This window comes from Felis catus, chromosome D1 (assembly GCF_018350175.1).
Source record: "Felis catus isolate Fca126 chromosome D1, F.catus_Fca126_mat1.0, whole genome shotgun sequence".
NCBI lineage: Eukaryota > Metazoa > Chordata > Mammalia > Carnivora > Felidae > Felis > Felis catus.
Genome location: NC_058377.1, coordinates 95504216 through 95526273, shown reverse-complemented (window position 1 = coordinate 95526273; position 22058 = coordinate 95504216). Strand labels below are relative to the sequence as shown.

General features: G+C 41.8%; 1 long non-coding RNA gene across 2 annotated transcripts in view; it reads left to right on the top strand.

Annotated features, from left to right (window-relative positions):
- Nucleotides 1–22058, top strand: part of LOC109492102 — a 1189585-nt gene that overhangs the window by 171926 nt on the left and 995601 nt on the right. For both annotated transcript variants that reach the window (XR_006586544.1, XR_006586545.1), the window contains exon 3: nucleotides 17176–17267. This is a non-coding gene — a long non-coding RNA (uncharacterized LOC109492102). The remainder of the gene's footprint in view (nucleotides 1–17175; nucleotides 17268–22058) is intronic.

Genomic DNA, 22058 nt, shown 5'->3' with positions numbered 1-22058 from the left:
CTGTTTTCCAGAGTCGCTGCACCAGTTTGCATTCCCATCAGCAGTGCAAAAGAGATCCTCTTTCTCTGCATCCTTGCCAACATCTATTGTTGCCTGAGTTGTTAATGTTAGCCATTCTAACAGGTGTCAGGTGGTATCTCATTGTGGTTTTGATTTGTATTTCCTTGATGATGAGTGATGTTGAGCATCTTTTCATGTGTCTGTTCACCATCTGGATGTCTTCTTTGAAAAGTTCATGTCTTTTGCCCATTTCCTTGTTGGATCATTTGTTTTTTGGGTGTTGAGTTTGATAAGTTCTTTATAGATTTTGGATACTAACCCTTTATCTGTATGTCATTTGCAAACATCTTCTCCCATTCCATAGGTTGTCTTATAGTTTTGTTGATTGTTTCCTTTGCTGTGCAGAAGCTTTTTATCTTCATTTTTGCTTTTGTTTCCCTTGTCTCCAAAGACATGTTGAGTTAGAAGTTGCTGTGGCCAAGGTCAAAGATGTTTTTGCCTCCTTTCTCCTCTAGGATTTTGATAGCTTTCTGTCTTACATTTAGGTCTTTAATCCATTTTGAGTTTATTTTTGTATATGGTGTAAGAAAGTGGTCCAAGTTCATTCTTCTGCATGTCACTGTCCAAGTTTCTCAACACCATTTGCTGCAGAGACTGTCTTTATTCCACTGGATATTCTTTCCTGCTTTGTCAAAGATTAGTTGGCCATACGTTTGTGGGTCCATTTCTGAGTTCTCTATTCTGTTCCATTGATCTATATGTCTGTTTTTGTGCCAGTACCATACTGTCTTGGTGATTACTGCTTTGTAATACATCTTGAAGTCTGGAGTTGTGATGCTTCCAGCTTTGGTTTTCTTTTTCATGATTGCTTTGGCTATTCGGGGTCTTTTGTGGTTCTGTACAAATTTTAGGATTATTTGTTTTAGCTCTGTGAAGAATACTGGTGTTATTTTGATAGGGATTGCACTGGATCTGTAGATTGCTTTGGGTAGTATCGACATTTTAACAGGATTTGTTTTTCCAATGCATGAGCATGAAATTTTTTCCATTTCTTTGTGTCTTCAATTTCTTTCATAAGCTTCCTATAGTTTTCAGTGTATAGATTTTTCATCTCTTTGCTTAGGTTTATTCCTAGGTATTTTATGTTTTTTGGTACAATTGTAAATGGGATTGATTCCTTGATTTCTCTTTCTGCTGCTTCATTATTAGTGTATAGATATGCAACCGATTTCTGTGCATTGATTTTATATACTGCGACTTTACTGAATTTGTGGATCAGTTCTGGCAGTTTTTTGGTGGAGTCTTTTGGGTTTTAGGTAGAGTATCGTATCATCTGTGAAGTGTGAGAGTCTGACTTCTTCTTTTCCAATATGGATGCCTTTTATTTCTTTGTGTTGTCTGATTGCTGAGGCTAGGACTTCCAACACTATGTTGAATAACACTGGTGAGAATGAACATCCTTGTCATGTTACTGACCTTAGGGGGAAAGTTCTCAGTTTTTCCCCATTGAAGATGATATTAGTTGTGGGTTTTTCATATATGGCTTTTATGATCTTGAGGTATGTTCCTTCTATTCCTACTTTCCTGAGGGGTTCATTTTTATGTGAATTCCCTAAAGAAATTAGCTTTATAAGATATTGCTAACCCTTTCTCAGCATATCCAAGAATATTTGAAACACAAGAGAGTCTTAATGCATGTTAAGCTTAATTAACATATGGCACTGTGTAATACATATATTTCATAGCATGTCAGGTTCTTAACTTTTCTCAAGCCTTCCACACTTACTCTTCTCTGGCTGGAGTTGTCTTTCTTCCATTTATTGCTTTCATGGCTAGCCCCTCATCTCCTCCTTCAGCTCTCACTTGAGACGTTACCTCCCATTCCAACATTGCTTTCAGGCTTGATACTCATTCATTTATTCATTCATCCTTTTATTTAACACATTTATGAACATCTCACTTGCTATATGCCAAGCACTATTAAGTGCTAGGTGTTAGGCAAGAGTGGAATTGCCTTCTTGGAGTTACTGTGAGGAGAAGGGAGGAAGACCTTAAGCAAATGATCACAGAAGGAAATGTAAAATTCAACTGTAAAGGTACCATGAAGTACTGTAAAGGTACCCATGGTATGAGACTGAATTAGGTCTAATTTAGTCAGATTAGATAGGCAGGACTTCCAGGAAGAGGTGAGACAGGCATCCTGTTTTTCAACTTCATGGCTGTTATTGGTTGAATTGTGTTTGCTTCACCTTTTCTCCCCCTTTCATGTGTTGAAGTCTTCACCCTGAGGATCTCAGGATGTGACTGCGTTTGGAGATAGGGTCTTTAAAGGGGTAATTAAGGTAAAATGAGGTTATATGGGTGGGCCCTAATCTTGTATGGGGGGTGTTTTTACAAGAAGAGGAGATTAGGACACAGACAATACACAGAGGACACAGTGAGAATGCCATCTGCAAGCCAAGGACAGAGGCCTCAGAAGAAGCCAAACTTGTTGACACCTTGATCTTGAACTTATATCTTTCAGAATTGTGAGAATATAAATTTCTGTTCTATATTTACTCCGTCTGTAATATTTTGTTAAGGCGTCCCATAAAATGAATTCAGAGGCATTTAGAAGTTTTTACAGAGTAAAACCTTGGTTTGCAAGCATAATTTGTTCCAGAAATATGCTTGTAATCTAAAGCACTTGTATATCAAAGTGAATTTCAAGAACCATTGGCTCAGTTGTGATTGTGTGATGTTCGGTGTCATGTATGACTCATATTGCAAGATATCACTTGTTTATCAAGTTAAAATTTATTAGAAATGTTTGCCCATCTTGCGGAACAGTCACAGAACAAGTTACAATCCAAGGTTTTACTGTATTTTGACTAGTTTTATCTGTCTCCCCTTCTCACCTGTAAGGATTGGATCAAGCTTCTTCATTGTTGTATTACAACCTACATCATAGTGCCAAACATAGTGGGTGCTCCGTAAATATTTGTTGTGTGTTGACAAAAAACACTAAGTGTATTTAATATTGCCATGGAGAATTCCTGGTTGACACTGGCCCTTGAAAGCCCACTTATTTCCTACACCTACGTGGAGGCTCTGTTCTGCCTGTGAGATTTTGGGATAAGGGCTTTGATTGATTATGCTGCCTGAATTTCTTGAAACTCAAAAGTACTCACTTCACACTTTTTCTTGGAAAAGAAACATTTGGATGAATTTCTACAAGGGCGGGGGTTATTCATTCCTCCTCCAGTTTTTGCACACAGTGCATTCTGGATTTTCTGATTCAACAAATTCTTTGATTCATCTACCTTTCTGATAGGTCCCAGTGGAGGTGCTGTCTCCTCTGGTGCTAGCTCTATCCCCAGCTAGTCCTGTGGTCTGCTTCACTGTTCCACTCCCTGGGAGCCCACAGGCCACATAAGTGTCTCCAACTGTCACATTTGCTTTCAGTTCTGTGTTCTTTTCACAGAGAAGAAGGAAGCTTATTTCTTTTCTCTAGAGAATACCATTCCTCATCGCCCACCCCTTTCCTCCTCCTGGATGTCTTGAACTGGTTAAAACTTTGGGTCCTGGAATCTGCCACTTATGAGGAATGTGAATTTGAGAAATGTATGTACTCTCTTTCAGCTTAGTACAAAGGAAGTAATAATTTTATGAGTTAAGAGACTGTTGCACCTAGCAAACTCTGAATATGTTTAACAAGTGGTGATGACATAATGATAGTGATGATGATGATATTTTTGGCTTAAATTTTTTTTTTAATGTTTATGCATTTTTGGGAGACAGTGTGAGCAGGGGAGGGGCAGAGAAGGAGGGAGACACATAACCCAAAGCAGGCTCCAGGCTCTGAGCTGTCAGCACAGAGCCCGATGCGGGGCTCAAATCCACAAACCATGAGGTCATGACCTGACCTGAAGTTGGACACTTAACTGACTGAGCCACCCAGGCACTCCAATTTTTGGCTTTAAAGAAATATTTTGTTGGGGCACCTGGGTGTCTCGGTTAAGCATCCGACTCTTGATTTCGGCTCAGGTCATGATCTCATGGCTTGTGAGTTTGAGCCCTGCATCAGGTTCTGCAATGACAGTGCAGAGCCTGCTTGGGATTTTCATTCTCTCTCCTTCTCTCTCTGCCCCTGTTTCCCTACTCCTCTCAAAATAAATAAATAAACTTAAAAAAAAAGCTTTTGTTATGAAAAATTTCAAAATATCTATGCTATATATAGAGTGTCTAATCACAAGGCTAGTCTTTCTCTACATATACCCTCAGATGTATTTACTGTAGATAGACAATTGTTTTCAGCCCCCTTTAGAAACCTTTTTACCCTACCATTAATGTGAAAAAACCTTTGGCTATGATTCTCCAACAACATTTGGATTTGAGATTTCTGTGTCCTATTTACTTTACTCTTGCACTTGAGGCTTAAATACAATAAAACTTTGCTCATTAAGATAAATTGGAGGAGAGCGGTTGGAATCTAATTTAGTAAGAACTTGACAGCCATTTGAAGGCAATTATAGTTTTATTATGTTTAAAGTCTTACAGTCATTCAAATTAAACTAACTGTTGGGAAGTCAATGTCTTTTGGGATCTATTTTGATGACTATTAGAAAGATATTTAAAGGAATACCTTATTGTTTATAAATATGTTTGTAAAACTTTTTTTTCTTAAATGAGGAAGGTAAATACTTTCCTCAGAGTTTATGTAGTAAGGAAATGTTGCCAACTCATGTTGTCGGAAGTACTGAGCCAATGGTGGGTCAAGATAAAGTGGCCTTTCATTCGCTTAACAGTTATACAAATAGTTATATCAATTTCCGCTGCCTATTGTATGCATTCACTGTGTGTCAGGTCTTGACATAATCTTATTGCATTTAAATTTTCACAACAGTTTCTTATTGAATTACCTGGATTTTATCAATGAACTAAATTAAAATCATAGAGATTAATTTGCCCAATTTCTATGGCTTATAAGAGGAAGAACTGGGATTTGAACAAGTTTTCACTAACTTTAAAGCCCTTGGCCTTTCCTTTATGCTTTGCTTCAAGCTGATAGCAGAGGTAGACTCACAGGCAGCTGACTGTCATAGAATGTGGTGAAGGCTCTGAGAGGTACGTAGGAAGTGTTATGGGACCCTGGGGGAAGGCAGAGTAGGGTACCACTGCCTGAGCCCAGGGATGCTTGGAAAGGCTTCCCAGAGAGAAGGCTGATGGGCCTTGAGATGGAGGGGGAAAAAAAAGACTCTGTATAGTTTAAAGCGGGAACATGTTTTTGTGGACCCAGAGGTGATTTGGAAAAAAGTGTATAGAAGTAGACAGAATGGAAGCCTGGGCCCTGGGACCTAACATGTCTGGGTTAAAATCCCAGCTTGGTCATATACAGGCTTGTCAAGTGCTTTAACATAATAAGTTTCCTCATATGTAAAATGAAAATAACAATAGTTCCTACCTTGTAGGTATTACAAGGATGAAGTTAGGGACATGCTGAAAGAATGCTTTTTTTTTAAAAAAAATGCTTATTTATTTATTTATTTTGAGAGAGAGAGAGAAGAGAGGGCACGGAGTGCATGCAGAGGAGGGGCAGAGAGGGAGGGAGAGAGAAAATCCCAAGCAGGCTCCACACTGTCAGCACAGAGCCAGAGGGATGTGGGGCTTGAGCTCAGGACAGCAGGATTATGACCTGACTTGCCCTGAGCATCAAGAGTTGGATGCTTGGGGATGCCTGGGTGGCTCAGTCAGTTAAGTGTCCAACTTCAGCTCAGGTCATGATCTCACAGTTCTTGTGTTTGAGTCCCATACTGGGATCTCCGCTCTCAGCACAGAGCCCACTTTGCATCCTGACTCCCTCTCTCTGCCCCTCCCCCCCACTCATGCTCACTCTCACTCTCTGTCAAAAATAAATAAACATTAAAAAAAAAAAAAGAGTTGGATGCTCAACTGACTGAGCCATCCAGGTGTCCCTGGAAATAATGTTTTTAGCATACTGCTTGGTACATTTTGATTATTGCTTCTCACTATAGAAAAAAGATTATTGCCCCCACCCTGCCCTTAAATCAATGATCGGGCAAATGATTTCTTTAAGGATTGGTTACAGTCTTAAAATAGACTTTGTGCTTCTCTGTTTCATCTTAGCTCCTTAAAAATTCTATGGTCTTCCCACATAGACTTTTCTTGGGGCCAGTGAAAGTCCCAATGAACATGTTGTCTGTCTTTATTCTAGAATTTCTCCAGACCACTGCCTTTCTCCCAGCTCTGAAAAGATACTTCTTATTCTTGACTTCACTAGTCCCTTAGCCTCCTGTCCCATGCCATTCTTGGCATGCTTCTGTGATTCAGCCTTCGTGTCCCTCAGGCACAATGTCTCCTGTGGCTGTGCACTCCTGTTTCCATCACAGCCTTCTATTAAAGAGTGGGGGTTGGGGGTTGGTCGTCAGACCACCTCAAGGCAATGCTGGGAGGGAATACTGATCATAGATTTCCTCTGAGGACTTGCTCAATATGTTGTTCCCTTTCTTGTAAATTTTTTTAAACTTCTCTTTCTAATGTCCTTATCCATATCCATAAACATGATCCAGTTAGGTTTTAAAAACTTGCTTCTTGTTCCTGCCTGCACTTGTAGGCATCTCTAATCTTTTTTTCCCTCTTTCCAATATAAGATCCATGAACGCAAGGTCTACAATTACTGGCTCCACTTACTTTCACTTCTTAATCCTCTTAATGAGTTTCATCCCTTTTCAGCTACTAGAATACCTTATCCCCACCTCCTCTCTTCTCCCCTCAACTCTTAGATTTCTTATATTCATCTTGCAAGACCCTGTCAAGCACCAGCTCCTCTATGAATTATTTCCTAAACCTAAAGGCTTAATCCATTTGGGCTACTCTAACAAAATACATGGATTGGGTGTCTTACAAACAGCAAACATAGATTTCTCTGAGGCTCAGAGATTTCTCATAGATTTCTTGGAGGCTGGGAATTCCAAGAACAAGGTGCTGGCTAATTCAGTGCCTGGTGAGACACCTTCCTGATTTGTTGTATCCTCACATGGCAGAAAGGGTGAGGGAGTTTTCTGGGGTCTCTTGTATAAGGGTACTAATTCCATTCATGAGGGCTCCCCCTTCAAAACCTAATCACCTCCCAAAGGCTTTATCCAAATACCATCTCATTAGGTTTCAACATAGGAATTTTGGGAGGACAATTCAGTTGTCAGCACTTAAATAGAATTGTGACAATATTCCCATTAGAACTTGAATGAGTGATAGCTCTCAGATTTCAACGTGAACACTAACTTCAATCAATTGATTGTGGCTTGGTGATAGAGTAACATGTTGAGAAGAATTCTGAATTCAAATCTGGGACCTGCTGGGAGGAGTACTCCGATCAGTTAGTAAAGTCTTTTCTGGAATGGGAGATGGGAGGATGGTATGTGAAACACATGTGAACTATTTGTTTTCTATAAAGAGGTCTCTGTCATTGGAACTTTGTAGCATTAGCCGCACTCATTTCTTTTTTTTTTTTTTTAATTTTTTTTTCAACGTTTATTTATTTTTGGGACAGAGAGAGACAGAGCATGAACGGGGGTGGGGCAGAGAGAGAGGGAGACACAGAACCGGAAACAGGCTCCAGGCTCTGAGCCATCAGCCCAGAGCCCGACGCGGGGCTCGAACCCACGGACCGCGAGATCGTGACCTGGCTGAAGTCGGACGCTTAATCGGCTGCGCCACCCAGGCGCCCCCGCACTCATTTCTTTTGCATGGTTATCTTGTGGTACTAGATGTGAGGCCCCTGAGTAGGTGTCTGGCTTGTCTTTCACCCCAGAAGCAAACGCAACCTTTCAGCATTTAGTAATCCTTGGCTTTCCTGAATGAAGGAAAATAAAGTTTTCACTTTCTTGCCTCTGAATTTCTTGGGGTAAAATACTCTTTCTTTGCCTTTAGTTTGCACTATCCCAAATGTTGACGTTGCCTAGAGAAGTGGTTTTCCAACCATTTTTAGTGCAGATACCTTAACCCAAATGCTCATCATGAAGCCGGATCTGTAAAATGGAGAGTTCCTGTTTTGGTAGAGGAGATGGAGGGTGGTCCCAAGATTGCCCTCTTGGGCTCCCCAGCGCTGTTTCTTCCCAACTGCCAGGAATTGGAGCAGTGGTTCTGAGAGTGTAAGCAGTAAACCAGCAGCATCAGTATCCCTGGGAACACGTTAGAAATGCAGTCTCCACTCTACCTTTAGATTACTGAATCAGAACCTCTGGGGATGGAGACAAAGCAGCCTGTTTTAATAAGCCCTCGGACAATTCTTAGGCATGCAAAAGTTTGAGAAGCATTGCATGAGAGAGTTCTTTTCTGGCGTAGTTAAAACATCACCATTCAGAAGAAGGCTACTCGCTTCCTATGACGTGCTATTTTTCATTAGCCCACAGTAAAAACATTCTCAGAAGGGTCATCCAGTGCTATTAAACCACAGGGCTAGCACTTGCTGGATGACTATAAGACAAGCAACTAAATTGGCTGGCAGTTTAAATATTGGCCAGAGCCACAGATGCAGGAGCAGTGAGTGCTCTGTGGGGCGGGCTGGGGGTGGTGTCTCCAGGGCCGAGGCAGGAAATCTAGAAGCGTAAGCGTAAGTGGAAAAGTTTTATGTTGAGAGCTGATGCCACCGCTTTGGGACATGACTGAGGTGGCATTGATTCTCAGTAAGCAGTGGTGCAGGTGAAGAAGGGGATTGCATGGGGAAAGGGAAGTTCCCAGCACAGTATTGAATTCTTTTCCTCCTAGCTCATCTGACTGTGAATTGCTATACGTACTTTGATATAAACAGTCATTGGCGAGGTCTCCTAACATGTCAGCATAGTGTCAAAAGTGATGAGCGTTCCATTTGAGTTCATAATACTCTCTTGTCTCACTGGAGATAAGAAATTTCAGGAAACGGTGGTGGAAGTGAACAAGTACATTCATTCCCTGTTCGGAAAGAGTGATGGGCTAGTGCCCATGTTCATTTCTACCAACAGTGGCTTCTTCATTCCAGTGGATCATCACTCTTGGAGCCGGATCTCTGCTGAAGCACTGGATCCAAGGAAGAAAGAAATTCAGTTACTACAAGACTGTGTTGAAGCCATAGAAGGAATAAAAAAAAATGCATGTGCTTCAGCAGTCTGAGACTAACAAGCTGTTTCCTGGGGGAAGTTGTGGATGGAAAATTCAGACCCAAGGTGCATCATTTCGTGTGTTTTTTTGCTTGTGACCCTGGCTCTGTGTACACACCACAGTCTGACCGATGGACACATGGAGCTAACTGAAGCTTTTATGGAGACCTGTTAGCTGACGTATCATCAGTTTAGGACTGGGCTGAGCCCAGAAATTGTGTACTTCAGCATTAACCCCAAAGCTAGCCATAAGGACGTGGAAATCTAGCCTGAAGACATTATCAATCTGCTATGACTAGAGACAATGGAGAGCCTTTTCTGTATGTATTGGTTTGGTGGGGAAAAGAAATAGAAGGATACGAGATGGGAGATCCTACGGTGCTTCAGCAAGTACACTAGCATCCATGTAGGTGGCCTTTCTTCTATTGGTAATGTTCAGAATCCAATCACAAGAGACAAGATGGAAAGTTACTTTCTGGGAGATACTCTAAGTACATATATTCTCTGTTTTCTGATGACATGGGTTTCTTCAACCCTGATAAATATGTGTTAAATATAGAGGGCCATCCCCTGCCCATCTGGACTTAAGCTTGAAATAACTTGAAATAACTCCCAATCATGAGACTTTTCTGGATTGAACATTGGGTATAGTAGAGCTTTTCTTTTCTGAAGATGGTAGGTTGGGAAGCCAATTGCTTATGCATTAAAATTAGGCATCCTTTGACTTTTAGCCCAGCTGGCTACTGTAAGTCAGTCAAGTTCCATCTCTGGGCTGAAAATGACAAGTTCGGTGGGACAGCTGGAGTCTAGGACACCTTGGAAGGTCAGGTCCCTATGGGTTTTTCAGGGAATATGCTCGTGTTTTTGAGTCCCTCCTCTTGAATTTCTTTAGGTGGTAATTCAGGTTGGCTTTGCAGTTTGTTTCTGTGTCTGTGCTTTCTAAAAAAGAACCACTGTGAGTAAGCCAAAAGAATAAAGTCAGCAAACTTTGATTTATAGGAAACAAAACAAAAAACTACCAGTAACACAAAATCCTTCCAAACAGCCTGATTTGTGTTTTCAGTTAGCTCTTTTGGGGAGAAGGTACACTGTTGTTGGGAGAAGAGAGAGGCTTTTAGCTGGTGACAGAGTTGTGGGACTCTGGTAATGGAAGCTAATGGGGAAGACAGGGACAGACTAAATACGCCCTGTGGAAGAACATGGTTCTTGTTGAATTTGGTCAGCTTGTGATTTAAAAAAGATATTAAGGAAAAAATAATTGGTCACAATGCCAGTGACACTTGCCAGTGTCATTCTCACTATTAATTGAGTTACCATACTGTGCCCAATAAAGTTTTAACAGAGCGAAGCATGGCAAATTTGTAGACCCAGCGGGTTGCTTATTGGGCTGCACAGTCTGGATTTTGCTATGAGCAACGAATGATGGACTATCAACTTTTCATTTACCCTCCAGCTGGGCTGTTTCAGCTGTTTTAAAGAGCCAAGCCAGGTGATATAGGCAATAAGTAAAAGGAACCTAAGATCCCATGCAGGTTAATACTGAAAAAGAGGCTTAATAATGATTTTTTGGTTAGAGAGGTACTGTTTTAGAGCAGTAGAGAGGCATTGTGGGAGACTGAGTTAGAGCTCAGATTCTGGAGGTGGTGAGATCTGGTGTGATTGTTTGAATTATTGTTCTGAAGATACTCTCCCTCCTTTGCACTGTAGAGTAGTATACTTCCCTTCTACACTGTAGTTGGGCTTAGCCACGTGACCTGCTTTGGAATGTTAGCAGACGCGATGGGCTTGGAACATGCTTGTGCCGTTGGGCCTGCCCCTTTGTGCTTTGGTTATGTCTCACAGGAAGGACATGGCCCTGGTAGCCACAGTCCTTTCAGCCTGGGATCCGGAGTAAGACAGTGGAGCAGACTTAGAATGTGCAGCCTGAAGCTAAGCCACTCAGCTGAGGTGGCTTATCAGCAGAATCACAGCTGACTACAAATGCTGGTTGCTGTAAGTCACCGAGGGTGGGAGTGATTCGTTATGTGGCTGGCAGGGACACGGGTGCAAATACTCCCTGTGCTGGCTTCTAGTAGTATAATTCTGGCAACATACCATTCTCTTTAGGCCTTAATGGCCTTATCTGCAAAATGGGCAGTAGAGTAGTGACCACACAGGTAAGTGTTAAATGAAATAATACATATGTGTGTTTCATTATACTTTGTAGTCAATAAACATTGCTGGATTTAGAGCTATATATAAAAATGATGATAGTTACAATTTATTGAGCACTTACTACTCTGTGCCTGTAGATATTTTGCCTGTTTGGCATTTCATAAATATTCCTTATAACTCCAAGAGATAATTATTGATATTGTATTATTAATATACCATATTAATATCACTAATATTATTATTATAATTTTCTCATCTTACAAGTGAATGCTCAGAGAGGGTAAGTGACTTGCACAAAGTTACACAGATATTAAGTGGCAGAACTGGATTCTTTTTCTAGTCTGCTTTGCTTTGTGGCGTATGTTTTTTTACACTTCTAGAATTCAGTCATCTTTATGACTATAATAACGTCAGTATAGTGCACCATGCTTAAGGGACCACTTTCACTTGATCACATATGATCCTTCTAGTTACAAAGTTGGACATACAGCAGTGTGAGATTATTTTTTCTATGGGTGCCAGGAAATCACCTTGGAATCGTCTCAGGCAGATCCCCCTCATTCAGGAGAGTGGTGTGGTTACCTTAACATGACATCCCCTTTGAAGGGTAAATGTGTTTAGAGCCCTGAGACTAGCTTTTCTTTGAATGGTTGAGTATGTCCTTCTCAAGTCCCTGGCTAGCTACTCTTAAAAGGGTATGCAAGTAGGCTCATATTCTGAAGGCAGAAGCTATGATTAGACTTTTGTAGTTTTGAGGTCATCAAAGAAAAGCAGTCTGTTTCCCCTAGTTTGGAAAGAAGGTGCAGACGTGGGTTTGGATCTGAGAGGCAGAGGATCAAGAACCAAGAGTAATCCAGTACTCTAGAGCTAAATGGTTCCCTGGAAAGTGGCTGTCTAGGAGAACTCCATAGTGTTAGTCATCAGATCTATAGCAGAAGTCCAACTTTGAGGCTTTGTTGGCTGGGCATAGCTCTGAAGGAACTGAGATTCGCCTCTCTTGAAGAATCACTGTGCTAGAATCTGGAGCAGTGAAATATCACAGCAGTGGATCCACAGCGACTTTGGTAAGGAACCAGCTCCAGCAAGGAAGCACAAGCACATCTGTTGACTGCTCAGACTCTACTTTCCATACCCCTGGATAAGAAAAAAAAATCTTTTTATGGGTCTCTAAATCCCTTGAGTTTCTTGGATAATTCATGGAAATGAGCTTCCAGAGGGAGATACTGGCTTTATTGCTAATAAAGTTACTAGAAGTGATGTGACTCTATTTGTATCACTAGTGTGTGTAACTGTTTGTTATGTACAGTTGGGGAAACAGAAGCTTGGAGCCTTGCCCAGGGATTTATAGTTAAAAAGTGATGACATCAGATACAGGTCTTTAGATTGTGATTGTTGCAGCTTCTGCCTGGTTCCCTCAATCTGCCAGGGTGGAAGAGTCTAGTACTGAGTACTAGACTCTTAAGTACTCATAAGTACTAGTACTTATGTTGCCCAGCATACATAAGACATATATAAAGCAATGAATAAGTTTAACAAGATTTATGCATTGAGGAAACATGAGAAGTTTAACAGAACACCTTCAAAAAGAATATTGAATATAAACCTTTTGTTTATAATAGGTTTTATTTTTCACCATGAAGAGCTTTTTCTCACTTGCCTCAGTTGGTCCTTTTAGTCACACTATTTCCATAGCTACTTTATCTATCTTATCTGTACCTTCTTTTGCCTCTCTGTTTCTCTCAAGAAACCCCCCCCCCCACAAATTCCTCTTAATATCTCATGGTTTTGTTTTTCTTCCCTTGGTTCCTACTTACATCCATGTACTTGAGGCTTCACCTTGTGTCCCAAAGACTTATCGAGGTATTTTGCCAACAAAGTCAGTTGTCTTCTGAAGAGAAATTCTGTTGCCAGCTTTTAGGACCATTTACTCATGTATTGAGTAGTGCGTGAATCTTCCTCATTGAGGAATTACTATATTCCAGGAACTGTGCTAGGTGCTTGGAATATGCCAGAGAATGTAACAAAATTTATGCTTTCATGAAGGAAAATAAACAGGAGCACCTTGGTATATAAGATGGTGAAAATAACACAAAAGAAAAAATAAAGCATGGTAAGGGAGTAAGGAGACTTGAGGGACAGTAGTTGTATAGAATGTTTTTATATACAAAGTGACACATCAGAAGGGAGTGAGAAAGTGAGTCATATTGATAATTTAGAGAAGAGTATTCCAGAGAGAGGAAACATCAAGTGCAAAGGTCCTGAAGTCTGCTTAGCTGTTTCAGGGAAGACCAAAGAGACCAGTGTGGCTGTAGCAAAGTGAATGAGTGGGAGTTGGGTGGGGGTGTGACTGGATGTAATTCATATCATGAAGACCTAATGGGTTATTGGAAGGAACTTTTGTCTTCTGAGTGAAATAGGAAGCCACTGGAAGGTTTGGAATGGAGGAATGACCTGATTTGATTTATGTTGCTAATAATCCCTCTGGTCGCTGTCTTGAGAACAGATGCAAAGGAAAAGGGCAGAACCAGGGAGAGTTACAGTAATCCAGATGAGAGTTGAAGGTGGCTTGGTCCAGGGACATGGTGATGGTGATAGTGCTAAGAAGCTGTTAGATTCTCTATATATTTTGAATGAATGAATGTGATGCTGGCAGAATTTGCTGACTGGTTACACGTGGTTACTTAAGAGAGAAGTGATACCCCAATCTTTATAGCAGCACTCTCAACAATAGCCAAATTATGGAAAAAGCCTAAATGTCCATCAACTGATGGATGGGTAAAGAAATTGTGGTTTATATACACAATGGAGTACTACATGGCAATGAGAAAGAACGAAATATAGCCCTTTGTAGCAACGTGGATGGAACTGGAGAGTGTGATGCTAAGCGAAATAAGCCATACAGAGAAACACAGATACCATATGTTTTCACTCTTATGTGGATCCTGAGAAACTTAACAGAAACCCATGGGGGAAGGGAAGGAAAAAAAAAGAGGTTAGAGTGGGAGAGAGCCAAAGCATAAGAGACTGTTAAAAACTGAGAACAAACTGAGGGTTGATGGGGGGTGGGAGGGAGGGGAGGGTGGGTGATGGGTATTGAGGAGGGCACCTGTTGAGATGAGCACTGGGTGTTGTATGGAAACCAATTTGACAATAAATTTCATATATTGAAAAAAAAAGAGAGAAGTGATAAAGATGTCTCAGGCTTTGGGGATGAGCACCTTGAAGGATGTGGTTACCATTCATTAAATAGGAAAGCCTATGCAAGGTGCGTGCTTGGTGGAGGAAGATCAGAAGCTTCGCCTTGGGCATATGTAGCCTATAGACATAAGCATGTAGATGTCAGATGGGGAATGGAACATTCTAGGCTCAAGTTCAGTGGGGAGGTCTGAGTTAGAGATAGAAATTTGGCAGTGGCTTTTATTTTATTTTTTTATTTTTATTTATTTATTTATTTATTTTTTCAACGTTTATTTATTTTTGGGACAGAGAGAGACAGAGCATGAATGGGGGAGGGGCAGAGAGAGAGAGGGAGACACAGAATCGGAAACAGGCTCCAGGCTCTGAGCCATCAGCCCAGAGCCTGACGCGGGGCTCGAACTCCCGGACCGCGAGATCGTGACCTGGCTGAAGTTGGACGCTTAACCGACTGCGCCACCCAGGAGCCCCAATGTGGCTTTTAAAACCATGAAAATGGGTGACATAACCGGGGAATGGGCCTGTTTAGAGAACGCATCTCAGGTTTGGAGCACTGCAGTTTAGAAGGTGTGGGAGATGAGAACTGACTTTTCTCTCCACCGTATACCTACTTTGCAAAAATTAGTCCTTCATATATATGCAAGATGAATGTATTATTCAGTCTATATATGATTTTTGCTATGTGTTTGGACTAACATAACTTTTGTAATAACTGTAGGCACATAGCAGACAGGTAATAAATATTAGTTGAATGAAGAGCAAATAAAAGAATGAATGAATCACTTCATCATCTTTCCCACACTTTCTGAGGCTCACAGTAGGTCTTTTTAGCATATGATTTTGTGGTGTTTATTGCCCCTTTGTGTGCTGGAGTGCACCCCAGAACATGAGAGGAGAATACTGACCCTGCCTATGTGCACTTCCTTATCCTACATCCCTGTGGACATGGGATGATTTGTTCAGGCAGAGCCCTCTGTGCGTCATAAAGCCTACTTAGAACTAGTGAAATCACCACTTTGGGCAAATGCTGAGACATATCATTCAAACCATAAGTAGAGAAGGAATTTTCTTTCCAGGGGGTTGTTTAGGGAATTGAGCTCTTTTGCTGAGAGCCTGCAGGATGCCAGAGGCAGGGCACATAGGCAAGAGATCAGATTCTCTTCTGACCCTCCAAAGAAATGGCTTTCAATCTGCCCATCCTTCAGGGGAGGCAGCAACTCTGAACACCTCCCTCGGGAACACGCAGCTGGCCATGCTGATTGCTTACCTGTCTTCTGATTGATATCCTCTTGGTGTTGAAATTCACTTGGATTCCAGCTACCTCATTTTACAGATTTCAATTTAGAAGCAAAAAGAAAACACAATAGGATTCTTATTATATAGCAGTTTTAACTATCACTGGACAGCCTCTCTCCTGCTCTGGGTCTGGCCCTGCTGTTTCTTTGGAAAGCAAGACTTTTGTTTCTTTTATTGATTCATGGGAATCAAAGCCAGGGATCTCTGATCCGTAGTCCCTGGTGAATCAGTAGAGGGGATCCCTTCTCTTTTCTCAACCCCATGTCAGACTCTTCTCGTAGGAAAGGGAATGTATGCCAGCATTTCTACTTGTCCTGAAGGGTTGGAGACGGATCTTTTTACATCTTCTTTATTTCCTCATTTGGCCTTCTCCTTGGGAGGACAAATGGCTAATAATATTGTTTCAAGTTAATGGTGGGTCTCCCAAGAGTGTGCCAGAAGTAGACTCTCTCTTTTTCTTCTCTCTTGGAGAACTTCCCAATCTGGTCTACATTTGGTAACTCGCCAGTAGGAGCCTCATTTACTTAGGCCTCTACTTTCTCTCTTCTAGGCTCTCTTTCTGTAATTGGGTGGGTAAGTTCAGAGCAGAGGTGGAAGGGGTGAAACCCAGCCATGATTTCTAGCCTACATGGACCAGTAGTTAAGTGGGCACTCTGATGCTGATTTTATTCTTTGTGCTTGCCTCAGATGGTTACAACTTAGAAAAGGGGAGTGATTTGGTTCTCTGGAGTCCCAAATAATGCACATGAAGCTTCAGGGCCTCACCCCACAGACACAGTCAAAACAGCCAGGACTGGGAAACTCTTGGGGGAAACTAAGGAGATCTAAAACATAGCCAGTGACCCATGGTATTTATGGAATGACTTTTAAAACGATAAAGATTTCCTCTCTGGAAATTAGGACCGGAGGAGACTTACTAGTAGCATTTGTACTTAAAGGTCACATAATATTTGGGTTGGGATAGTCATTACGGGGATATATACCTACCAAACATTGAGAGAATGGAACTCAGGGAATGTGGTTGGGACAAAAGTGAAAAGCGAGACGATTCCAGAAAAGGAAGGAAGCAGGAAGCTAAGGGAATGACAGGGAGAGTAGCTCCCTGGAGTTGCTTCAGTTTCTGCTGTTGTTGAGGTACGTTTGCTCAGCTTTTCTTGAGTACCCATGAGATGTGAATATTTGCCTCAAACTACTCTTGGACTTGAGCTAGTTCAAGAGTGTTTTTTTTTTTTCCTTTGTAACTTGAGGTTTTCTACAAAGAACCCTTACAAGTAAAATGGACTGGATGTTGTAGCAAAGGTAGGACAATTGGATTCACGCCCAAGCAGAAACGTCAGAAAGGAGCCAGCTAAGCGTTGTGAAGGATGAAATAAATAGTCCTCTCGTATCTCCACAGGGGCTCATAGATGCATCCAAAGATAGACAGAATGTCTTCCTGGCTCTGACTCTTGCTCACTCAGCATTCCCTTCATTGCTTTCTCCATGCAGGTAAGAGCTCCATGAATATTTAACCTGCGGTAAGCTGAATTCTGATTATTAATTGTTAGTACTAGACTTACAGAATGTTACCTGGGAGGACCCATTCTGGCCTGTGGGTCTCTTGAGGAATCTTGTGTCACACACCATTTCAGATCCTCTTGGTCTCAATGCTGCAGCTACCAGCGAGGTGACCCCTGACTGACTTTATGCAGGCATCATGGGCAGCACCTCTCCTCATGCCCACATGACACACCTCTTGCCTTCCACCCCAGGGCTTCCCTGTTGATGTTGAGGTGCAACGTGATATATGGTGCCATGTGGCCCTAATCAGTTCACATGCATGTGTAATCTGAAAGCGTGCTGGAAGTTAATGTCTAGCAGGCATATCTTTTCCAGTGGGAGAAGGAAGCCAGTGAGTAAACTCTGCCACCTTTCCACCCATGGATGGGGAGTCTTGAGACTCAGCTTATAATGCAGCTTTTTGAATGTTGATTCTGTAAGATAGAGCAATTAGTTGTACTCAGCAATGGCCAGTTTCAGTCAGCTTTTACCCCCCTTCCTTGTTTTCACTTCCCTCATCCCTCACCTCTGTTGCATGTGTTTGAACTCCAGGTACAGTAGGATCACATAAGCCTTTGCTTATGTGGCTCTGCTTTCCAGGCTAAGGTTCCTAAGGAGCACGAGCTTCTCACCACTCCTGATGGTGCAGGTTACCAGCATTTGTAGTTACCAGAAACAAAGTTGATGAACATGGCCTTACTATCTTAAATCTAAAGAAGAGATTTAACAGGTTGACCAGAAAAGATATAATATGACTTGTGCAGCAGAATTCAAGGCGATTTCGTCTGTGAATGGGTTTTCTTTCTCAGCCGCTCGTATGAGGTTGCTCGTCCTTCTGGAGTGCCCCCCCAGGCTGTGGCTGGAGAAGGGATCCAAGATCAGGATGTATTGGTTGGTCGGCATTGGATGCTCACCTCGGCAACCCCCAGATTTTCTTTTCTTTTCGGTTTTCCCTAATAGTTCTGTTGAATTGGGACCTGGATGATGGAGGTGCTGCCTTAACCTCTATTCCCAGTCAGTAAAATCTTCTTTGGGTGACTTTAGCCAGCATGAAGATTATAAAAATGTTGTTAGCCCTGGAAGTGCTGACACATCAGGAATTGGTGGTGAAAAAGTAGGGAGAAATGTGTAATTTGTGTTAGAGACTGACTCATTGTTTGTGAAATCATTTTCCTTCTCTGGAGCAGGGGTAGATTCCATTCCCAGACTTCCTTGCTGTGAAGTAGGGTCATGTGACTGAGTGCTCCCAGTGGGATGTGGGCAGATTGTAGGCAGTTCTAGGTTTCATCCACCTCTTGCACGTGATTCTCCATTCTTTGTCCCCAATTTATAGCTGAAGGATTTCCTCGGAAAAATTCTGAGGACCTAGGAGGCTGTGCAGGTTCAAGGTGGAAGGGTTCAAGGTAGTCAGCAAATGACCTATTCCCCCACAGTTAACCTATACTGGACATGATAGAATTCCTCTTTGTAAAGTTTTGGGGTGGTTTGTTGTGGCATTTAACCTCCTTTGACTGATATTTAAGTGTTAACAGGGATGGTTATTGTAAACAAAGTGTTTCCCTACTGATTGGTCTTCATGATAAACACACATGGGAATGTCCTCTTGGAATGGGTGCTGGCAGACAAGATTGTATTTAATGGGCCTTTTTATTTCCTACAACAATGCCCTCTCATCCCGGATGGGGAAGATTGTTGAAAGCAGTTGATGGGGAAGGTTGCTAAAAGCAGTTTGCTCAGGCACAAGGGAATGTTTTAGGATTATACCAAAGGGCAATTGAGTATTGGTGTGCATGTATGTGTGTTTTTGTGTGTGTGAGTGTCTGTGTGTGATAAGCACTGAAACAAGCCTTTCCAACCATTATAAAACCTCAAACTTACCTTCCTTTCTCTCCTTTTCCCTTCCTCTCTATCCCCTACTCCTTTCTTCCCCCTCCTCCCTTCCATTTTACTCCTCCCTCCCCTGCTCCCACCCACCTTCCTTCCTTGAACATTTATTGATGCTTAATCTGTGCTAGGTAGTAGAATCTACTGGCTTAGATTCTAGATGTTTCAAGCACCAGGAGCCCCTCTTCTTCTTACCAGTAATTATAATCCATTTGAGTCATGAGATAAATAAGAGACTTTTTGGCAGATAGAATCTTAGGAGGTCTTACTGGTATAATTTCCTTATAAGCTTGACTCAGAGAACAAGGCTTTCATAAGATTATATAAGCTTTAAAATTACAATAACTTCTCACTCTCTCATCCAAACACCATACCCATCCACATCCATATGTCAAGATGTGGGCGGAGGGAACATTATTTCTATCTTGTGAGAATAGCATCATCTCTGTTTTCGATATCCACAGAGGCTGGGATCCGACTGACACAGCCTTTTCACCTGCCTTGATCCCGCTGTGTCAGAGTGAGTCTCAATTATCTGTATTTTGGAGAGAGAAATTTTTATAAGGGACACCTTATATCTATACACTGTATAGATCTTTAAAAAGTCAAGACTTGGGGCAGGGGAGTGACAGGGCTTTAATTTTACAAATGAGTGTGGTGACTCTCAGATAAGCTGTGGAGATGTACTGCAGCTCACATAGTGAGCAAGTTGCTATTCTGGGCCTAGAACTCTGATCCTTTGAACCAGATAGTAGTGGACTTACATTGTACCTTTATGTCCCTTTCCTTGTTTGTAAAAGACAAAGACAAAGACATCAACTATGCCATTTCATTTCCCTGCTCGGAATCTTTTTTGCTTTCCTAGTATGTATGAAGTACATACACAGACCTTGAATAACTGCACGGAGCTGAGCTCCCCTTTGCCAACAAGGAACATCCATTCTGAATCATGCTTGATCGCAAAGTAAACTTCTTTTATGCTAAATTTCTGAGATTGCAGGGTTTGTATGGTACCCTGTTCCTAGGGCATTGCCTTTAATAACAAAGCTGGGGGGAACCTGGGTGGCTGAGTTGGTTAAGCATCCGACTTCAGCTCAGTTCCTGATCTTGTGGTTTGTGAGTTTGAACCCCGCGTCAGGCTCTGTACTGAGAGCTCAGGGCTTGGAGCCTGCTTTGGATTCTTTGCCTCCCTCTTTCTCTGCCCCTCCCCTGCTCTCTCTCTCTTGCTCTCTCAAAAATAAACTAAATGTTAGAAAAAATTAAAAAAAAATAATAAAGCTGGGCAGGCTGGATTCTTTCTGACTGACCATAGAAATTGAGTCAAGGAGTGGTCACGTGTTTAAAGCATGAAACTCAGTATGATGCCTTTATTTTACGAAGGAGGGTGGGGATGCTCAGATAAGGTGAGAGCTAGGGTATTTTAATTTGGGGGAGTCATAAGTAATAAAGATAATATAAGTTGGAACTGTGTGGTAATTCTTATCTCCTTAAGAACAGAATGAAGGCAACTGGAGGGAAAGGAGGGCTGAGTGATGCAAAAGTGGTTTGTGATGATACTGTTTCAGTACCTGGAAACGTCAGTATCTAAAGTCCTAGGCTTGAAAGCCATGTGAATTAATTGCTTTCTGTGTAGTAAGCCATTTGAGCTGAGTTTCTGTCATTTGCGGCCGAAAGGGGTCTGGTTGATCTAACCAGAAGCCAAAGTGAGAGTCACCTGTAATTATGGTGTTTTATGAAATCTTGGAGTTCTACAGTTTTTACTGTGTGAGGATTTCTGTTTAACTAGCTGCAGTGTGAAAAAGGGAGTACCTGCTTATGGGGGAACTTTGATTTGGTGACCTCCGGGTTGATTTTCATGAATCCCTTTCAATTTCTAAATCCTTGAAGGTGTGTGTGGGGGGGGGGGAGTGGGTGCCTTCTTCAGTAGTAACTTGATGTTGTGCCTTGGTAGTTTGAGAGAACAACACATTTCCGTATTCCCTTAAAATGATCTGAGCCATATTACCACCCTTGCCATTTTCTTCTGAGCCTGCCTTCTCTTTTTGTCAAGCCCTTGAAACAGCAATAAATTAAACTAAGCATCAATAAACACATTTTTCCCTAAACTTACATTTCTAGTTGCCAGAAATCATTTCTCTTTGGTCTGCTGATAGGTAGCAGGCATGATTCCAGCATGGAGTACACTGTAGAGTTATTGATTTTTCTGTGATAATAGTAATAGAAATTTGTTAAACTATCACCCTGTGCTGGGACCTGTGCCTTACTCACAAAGATTACTTTCCCTTAAGAAGCACTCCTAGGCTCCTTGTGAATGTCCATGCTAATTAAAATCTAAATCCCTTAGCTTGTTTGAAGTTAAAATTTTCCGCAATCTGACTTGCACCTTTCTTTCCAACCTTATTTCTGTCTCAGTCCTTTAGGCAGATTGAATTCCTTGTGTTTCCAGAACGTACGTCTTGCATTCCTGTTACTTTGCTTTTATTCATGATGTTTCTTTTGCCTGCGGTGTCCTTTTTCTGGTCTTCCTCCATATGTCCGAATTACTCATCCTTCCAGGCCAAGCTGGCATGCCATGTTCTCCACAAGGCCTTCCTTGATAACCTCAATTGGAAGAAGTCCCTCTCTGCTTGGAACTTGGCAGCATAGTGTATGTGCTCCTCTCTTACCAACCACCACCTGCCACAGCACGCAGACAGCCCTAACCTCCACAGCCCCTGTGGCTCAGTCAGTTAAATGTCTGACTTCTGCTCAGGTCACAATCTCACAGTCCCTGGGTTCAAGCCTGGCTTCGGGCTCTGTGCTGACAGTTTGGAGCCTGGAGCCTGTTTCAGATTCTGTGTCTTTCTCTCTCTCTGC